This window comes from Psammomys obesus, unplaced genomic scaffold (genome assembly GCF_907164565.1).
Source record: "Psammomys obesus unplaced genomic scaffold, mPsaObe1.curated_primary_1811, whole genome shotgun sequence".
NCBI classification, from domain to species: Eukaryota; Metazoa; Chordata; class Mammalia; order Rodentia; family Muridae; genus Psammomys; species Psammomys obesus.
Genome location: NW_026596372.1, coordinates 760 through 9,646, shown reverse-complemented (window position 1 = coordinate 9,646; position 8,887 = coordinate 760). Strand labels below are relative to the sequence as shown.

Below are 8,887 nucleotides of genomic sequence, written 5' to 3'. Positions count from 1 at the left end.
CTGTTTTATCAGGTATCTTCAGGACTGGCTGCAAAGTCCCCCTCTGTGGCCTAGCAGGACTGCTCCTCCCTTGGGAGATGGGGAGGTCAAAGAGCCTGCTATTGATATTCTGTCAGAAATAGTCCCTGTTCCCCTTACTATGGAAAACCAATTGGTTATTGAGCTACCACAGGCTACACCAGAGCAGAGGTTCTAGGTTATATCCATACATGGTCCTTGGTGGAGTGATAGTCTCAGAAAAGACCCATGTGCCCAGATATATTTGGTCCTTGTGAAACTCCTATCCTTATGGTTGAATTTTTGGCATCAATAATGTACACTATTATATTATCTGCAAATAATAATATTTTGACTTCTTCCTTTCTGATTTTTATTCTCTTGAACTCTTTTATTTGTCTTATTGCTCTCGATAGAACTTCAAGTACTATGTTGACGATATGCGGAGAGAGTCGGCAGCCTTGCCTTGTCTGTGATTTCAGTTAGATTGATTTAAGTGTCTCTCCATTTAGTTTGATGTTGGCTATAGGCTTGCTCTATACTGTCTTTACTATATTTATGTATGTGCCTTGTATCCCTGATCTCTCCGAATCTTTAAACATGAATGGGTGTTGGAATTTCTCAAATGCTTTTTTGTCATCTAAGAAGTGGATCATGTGGCTTTTCTCTTTCAGTTTGTTTATATGGTGGGTTACATTGACAGATTTCTATATACTGAACCACCCCTGTATGCCTGGGTTGAAGCCTATTGGTCATCATGGATGATCTTTTATATGTTCTTGGATTCGGTTTGCAAGTATTTTATTGAGTATTTTTACATCAATGTTCATAAGAGAGAGAGATCTGAAGTTCTGTTTCTTTGTTGGGTGTTTGTGTGGTTTAGATATCAAGTGATTGTGGCTTCATAGAATGAGCTTGGTAATGTTCCTTCTTTTTATATTTTGTGGAATAGTTTGAAGATTATTTGAGTTAGCTCTTCTTTGAAGGTGTGGTAGAATTCAGGTCTGAAACTGTCTTTTTGTGTTTTTTTTTTGTTTTGTTTTGTTTTTGTTTTTTTTTTTTTCATGGGAGACTTTTGATGAGTGTTTCTATTTCCTTGGGGGATATAGGATTATTTCATCTATTTCCCTGATCTTGATTTAATTTTGGTAAGTGGAATCTCTCAAGACAATTGTTCATTTAATTCTCAAATTTTCTGGCATATAGGCTTTTGAAGTAAGAACTAATGATTGTTTGGAATTCCTCAGTGTCTGTAATTATATGCCCCTTTTCATTTCTGATTTTGCTGATTTGTATAGTTTCTCTCTGCCCTTTTAGTTAGTTTGGCTAAGGGTTTGTCTATCTTGTTGATTTTCTCAAAGAACCTGCTCTTGGTTTCATTGATTCTTTGAATTGGTTTCTTTGTTTCTAACGTAATGATTTCAGGTGGGAGTTTGACTATTTCCAATTGTCTACTCCTCTTTGGTTTGTCTGCTTCTTCTTTTACCTAGAGGTTTTAGTTGTTTGGTCAAGTTGCTTATATGAGATATCTCAAACTTCTTTTTGGATGCATTATTGCTATGGATTTTCCTCTTAGCACTGCTTTCTTTGTGTCCCATAAGTTTGGGTATGTTTTAACTTCATTTTCACTCAATATTAGGAAGTCTCTAATTTCTTTTTTTCATTTCTTCCCTGACCAAGCTATCATTGAGTAGAGAGTTGTTCAATTTCCATGTGTATATAGGCTTTTTCTTATTTCTGCCGTTATTGAGTTCTAGTTTTAGGCCGTCGTGGTCTGATAATATACAAGGAATTATTTCGACCTTCTTGTATCTGTTGATGCTTACTTTGTGCTGACTAGATGCTCAATTTTTATGAAGGTTCCATGAGGTGATCAAAAGAGGTATAGTCTTTTGAGTTTGTGTACATAGTTCTGTAGACTTCTATTAGGTCTATTTAAGTGATGACATCTGTAAGTGTCATTATTTCCCCATTTAGCTTCTGTCTAGATGATCTCTCCCTTGGTGAGAGTGGAGTATTGAATTCTTCTGCTATTAAGGTGTTAGGATCAATGTGTGATTTAAGCTTTAATAATGTTTCATTTACAAATGCAAGTGCTCTTGTATTTCGGGAATAGACGTTCATGATTTTGTTATCCTCCTGGTGGATTTTTTTTTCCGTGATGAGAATGAAGTGCCTCTCCTCATATTTTTTGATAAATTTTGGTTGAAATTCTATTTTATTAGATATTAACATCGCTACCCCAGCTTGGTTAATGGGTCCATTTGGTTGAAAAAACATTTTTCCAGCCCTTTACTCTGAGATGTTTATTTTTGCTGCAGAGGTGTGTTTCTTGAGTGCAGCAGAATGTTGGATCCTGTTTCAGCAACCATTCTGTTAGTCTGTGTCATTTTATTGGGGATTCCAGGCCGTTGAATTTGATAGATAATAGTGACCAAATAGTATTAGTCCATTTTAGTGTGTAGTTGGTGGTTTTACTCTGTTTCAATGCTTTTTTCCTTTTAATTTTTTTGTTGTGAAGTTATCTATATCCTGTGTTTCCTTGGGTGTAGTTGATTTCTTTGGATTGGAGGTTTCCTTCAAGTATCTTCTGTAGGGCTGGTTTGCTGTGTAGATATTGTTTAAGTTTAGATTTGTCATAGAATATTTTCTTTTCTTCAGGTATGTTGATTAAAATCTTTGCTGTGTATAGTAGTCTGGGTTGGTATCTGAGGTCTCTTAGAGTCTGCATGACATCTGTCCAGGCCCTTCTGACTTTCATAGTTTCTGTTAAGAAATCTGGTGTGATTCTGATAGGTGTACCTTTATATGTTACTTGGCATTTTTCCCTTCCTGATTTTAATATTTTTTTTGTTCTGTAGGTTTATTGTTTTGACTATGATGTGACATGAAAAGTTCCTTGTCTGGTCTAATCTATTTGGTGTTTTGTTTGTCTCTTGCATGTTAATGGACATATCATTCTTTAAGTTAAGAAAATTTTCTTCTACGATTTTCTTGAAAATATTTCCTGGACTTTGGAGCTGGAATCTTATTTTTTTGTATATTTCTATTATTCCTAAATTTTGTCTTTTCCTGAGTGAGGTATCCCAGAAGCAGAAAGATGCACAGGGTATATACTCGTTCATAAGTGGATATAAGACATATATATTAAAATGTGTACTAAAATCTGTTCACCTAAAGAAACTAATCATGATGGAGGAAGCTGACTAAAATGCTCAATCCCCATTCAGAAAGGCAAAGAGGATGGACATCAGAAGAAGGAGAAAACTAGGGAACAGGACAAGAGCCTACCACAGAGGGCCTCTGAAAGGCTCTACCCTGCAGGGTGTCAAAGCAGATGCTGAGATTTATGGCCAACCTTTGGATAAAGTGCAGGGAATCTTATGATAGAAGTGGGAAATAGTAAGTCTTGGAGAGGACAGGAGCTGCACAAGGAGAACAACAGAACCAAAAAATCTGAGCACAGAGGTCTTTTCTGAGACTGATTCTCCAACCAAAGACCAATGACAGAGATAATCTAGAACGCCAGAACAGATGTAGCCCATGGCAGTTCAGTATCCAAGTGGTTCCATAGTAATGGGAACATGACTGCCTCTGACAGGAAATGATTGGCCTGCTCTTTGATCACCTCTCCCTGATGGGGGAGCAGCCTTATGAAGCCACAGAGGAAGACAATGCAGCCACTCCTGAAGAGACCTGATAAACTAGGATCAGAAAGAAGAAGAGGAAGACTTCCCTTATCAGTGGACTTGGAGAGGGGCATGTGTTGGTATAATGTTCTTTTACAATGTATATGCCTTATCCTTGTTAATTAAAATGCTGATTTCTCCCCCCCCCCCCACTGTCTGGTTTCAATCTGGATATTGAATTGTGATACTCACTCCAAGCATCCTCTCTCAACTCTTGTGTAAACAGGACAAAATAAAGCAACTCGATACAATGTTGTGCAATGAGAGGAGCCAGAGGAAAGAAAGAGGGGAGGAGCTAGAGAGCAGGAAGGAGTGGGAGGAGAAGGGGCGAGAGGAGAGCAAGGAGAGCAGAGCTGGAGGAGAGATCTTGGAGGTCGTAAACCATGAACCAGACCTAAGATTTCACAAAAAGCAATTATAATGTGGGAAATCTAAATGTTAGGAAACTGAGGGCTTGGAGGTTTAGGAGGGAGTAAATATTACCTAGCATTGTGTTCTAGGTTAACTAAAAACCCAGTCTCTGTGTGGTGATTTGGTTATACAGCTGCTGAGGATTAACAGCAAAATTACTAGAAGATAAAAAAAAAAATGTCTTTTCATGATATCCTTGATTTCTTGGATGTTTGTGATTGGGACTTTTCTGATTTTACTGGTTTGCCTGGATTCCACTGGCAGACCCATTGAACAGGGGCTTCAGTGTATAGAATGCTGTCTCAACGATCTCTGTGTTGCCCATAGTGTGTGTGTGTGGGTGGGAGGGATCAGATGTCTGGCTGCTATCATAGAGAGACCCTGGATCTGGGGTTCTGCAAGCACTCACTTAAAGGTTCACGGAGGATCCCCCTGTTCTCTACTCTCAGATTTGGGTCTGCAGGGGCAAATGAGTGTGTAGAAGATCCATAGGCTCATTGGTGTCCACTGTTTTGTCTTTGGGCAGGGAGGCCTATACTTGGGGTAGCTGCCTCTGCAGTCTCAGTCACCAAGCACAGAGGTTCATGCTTGGAGAATCAGCTGCCCTGCCAGAGCCACACCTCTGGGAAGACCATCTGTGCTGTTTCAGTCATGGAGTGCCAGAGCACAAGGTTCTTGCTTGAACTAGCTGCCATACTGCTGGAGCTGCAGCCCTGGGAGGCCTGCCTGTACCATTTCAGTGTTTCAGTCACTGAGCATGAAAGATCATCTGTGCTTGGGGCACCCACTGAGGCTTCAGCTGAGCAGGGAGGCCCGCCTCTTCTGAACCTGTTCTTGGGGCAAAGGAAAGTGCAGTGGTGTTGAATATTCACCACTTTCAGTCCCTGGAGATGTCCATGAACTCATGGATCCAAACTGGCCCAGCTCACAAGTTGTCTCCTCTCTCCCAGGAAGCCTCAATGTGGATGTTCTCACTTCAGCTGCCCTTCCACTCACCAATTTCGGAGTTCTGGATCCTTTACTCCTCAGATACTGTGTGTGCTGGTCATGGCCATCCTAGGACAGGTCCTATGGCTTATATATTGAATACAGTTTTGGATACATAGCAACACACTTTTCCAAACACATAGACTTATATACTTTACAAGGTGGTTTTGTTTTTTAGTATGACATAAAGGGGCATACCTGTAACCCCAACTTTTGAGAAGCTGAGCAGGAGAATGCACGTTTGAGGCCAGCATGGCTTGCAAAATAGTATCCTATCTGATTTCTACCTTATTAGCTAAGGAAAAAAATATTAAAAAATTGTGATTAAATATGAAAGTGAACTCTGGAGGCCAATTCAAAGAAGTTAATATGTTAATTCATACATTTTTTTGGGGGAATTTATAGCTTCCAAGTTTCATTAGAGACCTTCCTATCATAAAATTTAAAGATAATTTTTATTCTGAGACATTGCATTGGAGATGTTCAGTGGGCCCTACTCTACATAACAATACTACAGGGTTTCTGATTCTTGGGACAAGACAATAGACTCAGTTCAGTTATAATCAAAAGATTTATTGATTCCTGCAAGGAGGATGACAATCTCTAAGACAAACTAGGGGCATGAGGAATGTTAGGAAATGTGTGGCTGTGAAGGTTACAGGGCAGGTTCACAATCATACTGTGTAGGAAGGATCAGGAGGTGTGACTTTGAGAAGAGGTGTGGCCTTGTTGGAGAGATGTGCCCTTTGGAGTGGGTTTTGCAGTTTCAAAAACCCACTGTCATACCCAAAGTGTCTTTCTTGGCCTGCTGACTGTTGATCAGATGATGTCCTTAGCAACCATTCCTGCCTGCCTTCCACCATGCTCTGGCCATGATGGCCATGGACTAACCCTCTAAAACTCTGAGCAATCCCTCAGTTAAATGCTTTCTTCTATTTGTTGCCTTGTTCATGAGGTTTCATCATAGCAATAGTAACCCTATCTAAGTCAGCTTTATGAACACACCTCTTGGTTATGTATGTAGTGATAGTGAGCAGAGTCAGACAACTAACCAGGCTGGTGTGTGGTCTGTGGAGCATACAGGCCAGGCTGTATGTTAGCAAAAAATGATCTCTTAAGAACCAGTCTTAACAAATTCACACAGTGAAGATCATACTGTAGGCTTTTGTGTTCTTAAGCACCTTGATACAGCTTTTAGACTGGAATGGACTCATCTGCATGCCACCTACATGCTAATGTCCTTATTCACACCCAGAAACCTAATGGGGAGTAGGTTTTCAGTAGCATTTTCTGACCAGCATGTTTTTTCTAGATCTGGGAGGTCATGGATGTTGAATAAACCCACAATTCAGGCACCGGATTAGAATCTTGATTTTGTATCTTTTGGATGCATCTTTTGGATAGGCAAATTCCATATCTTCCCCAACCCTCAATTTACTGCCAAGGAATTTGTTTTGGTTGCTTAAAGGGGTACCTCAAATTCATAATTCAGATGAATGCTATTTAATATAATATTAAGAGATAATTTAATGTTTTACTTTGTGAATAAGGAAATGTTGGTTAAGGACTTTTTTTACTTTTTTATATTGTTTATTATTATTAATTACATTTTATTAACTCTGTATCCCAGCTGTATCCTGCTCCCTTATTCCCTCCCAATCCCACTCTCCCTCCCTCAGCTTCTCCCTGCCCCTTTCCATGTCCACCGATTGGGGAGGACCTCCTCCCCTTTCCTCTGGCCCTGTTTTATCAGGACATTTTTTTTTATCTAATTAAAAACTTTTATTTCCATGACATACACAGAACTCCTAGAGGCCAAATAAGAAAACAGACCAAACTCAAACATTATGAAATCATAAAGAAAACTGTATTCAATATAATGTCAAGCTATGTAATTCACACTTGGTAGATTTATTACCTTAATCATTATACCCCTAGTAAAATAATTTTTTTCAAGTTTCAATTTCTAAATAATTTACAACTCATTCTTTAAAATAGAATGAAAAGCTATGACAAAAAGAAGACCAACATTTAGCACATTGTCAAAATCAATGTTCTTTTGTTTAAAACTACTGACATCTGTTAGTAGTAACCGTATGGAGACTGCTCCTGTGACCATCCTGTCCTGCACTATTGTTGAGAGTAAGGCTCTGGTCTCTGCTGTGGGTAGATGTTACCCCATGATCATCCATGCCACTGATTCCATCGACTGTCACTTGGCCATCCCCGTCTGTTTTCCCTACCACTAAACTGTCTGTTGTCTTGCAGCCAATTGCCTCTATTTCTTTGTTGACCACCAGCTCTGTTATTCCATTCCTCAACAAGTATTGCAAGGAGGATGTTGCAAGTATCCCTGGTACTCTTTGTCATCTTGTGTGAATTTACTTGCATAACATCTCTTCAAAATTTGGAATCACTTCAGAACTTTCACTCATGCTGAAATTCTGTACAGTTTTTAAGATCCTTCCATGAGATGCACAGGAGCAATCAGGGGCATTCACACAGCCACACCCCACTCAGTTGTCCTAGGTAACCAAATGCTTAGCCCGTTAAAGACTTTTATGATGTGGCAAATAAGTTGATTCTGTGTAAGTTCATGTCATGTTCCCTCCAGTAGGTGTAGTCAGCGCATAGGCTGAGATTAGCTTCAGAAACTCATAGTGAATATTAAAGACTTTTGATAACCTGATGGGTAGAGTCTTTCAGAGGGCCCCTGTGGCAGACTCCTGTCCTGTTCCCTGTCTTTGCTTACTTCCGGTGTCTATCAATGTTTACCCTTCAGTAAAAGGTTTTAACCTCTTCCCTAGGGTCCTCATTGTTTAGCTTCCTTAGATGTATAGATTTTAGTATGTTTATCCTATATTATATGACTAAGATCCACTGTGAGTATATACCCTGTGTGTCTTTCTGATTCTGGGATACCTCGCTCAGAACGATCTTTTCAAATTCCATCCATTTGATTGAAAATTTCATGATTTTCTAGTTTTCAGTTGCTGAGTAGTATTCCACTGTGTAAATGTGCCACAATTGCTGTATCTATTTCTCCGTTGAGGGACATTTAGGGTATTTTCAGATTGTGGCTGTTACTAGCAAATCTGCTATGAACATAATTGAGTAAATGTCCTTGTGTGGTTTTGAATCTTTCAGATCTATGCCCAGGACTGGTATAGCTGGATCTTGAGATAGGACAATTCTTAAGTTTCTGAGAAAGCACCAGATTGATTTCTGAAATGGTTCTACAAATTTATGTTTTCACTACCAATTCAGAAGAGTTTCCCTGTCTCCAGAACCTCTCCAGCATGTGCCATACTTTGAGTTTTTGAGCTTAGTCATTCTGAAGGCTGTGAGTTGGAATCTTAGGTTTATTTTGAGTTGCATTTCTCAGATGACTAAGGACATTGAACATTACTTTAAGTTTCTCTGCCATTCGATACTGAGATTCATAGCCAAACTTGGGAAGAGTGTAGGCAACCTTTTGGATGAAGAGGAGAGAGTAGCTCCACAAGGAGACCAAGAGAGTAAAAAACGTGGGCCCAGGAAGGCCTGTAGAGACCGATACTACAATCAAGGACTATGCAAGGAGAGGACCTTGAGTCTCTACTCAGATGAAGCCTAAAGGCTGCTCAATTTCCAAGTGGGTTCCCTAGTAAGAGGAGCAGAGTCTGTCTTTCACATGAACTCAGTGGCTGGCTGAGTTCCTTCCTCAGGGGTGCAGACTTGAAAGGCAACAGATGAAGATGATATAGCCAGTCCTGATGAGACCTGATAGGCTAGGGTCAGATAGAAGGGGAGGCGGTCCTCCC

At 39.8% G+C, this 8,887-nt stretch overlaps 1 pseudogene; it reads right to left on the bottom strand.

Moving 5' to 3' along the window:
- Window positions 1-7,166: 7,166 nt before the first annotated feature.
- On the bottom strand, window positions 7,167-7,519 carry LOC129669302 (RNA guanine-N7 methyltransferase activating subunit-like; annotated as a pseudogene).
- Between the last annotated feature and the right edge of the window lie 1,368 nt (window positions 7,520-8,887).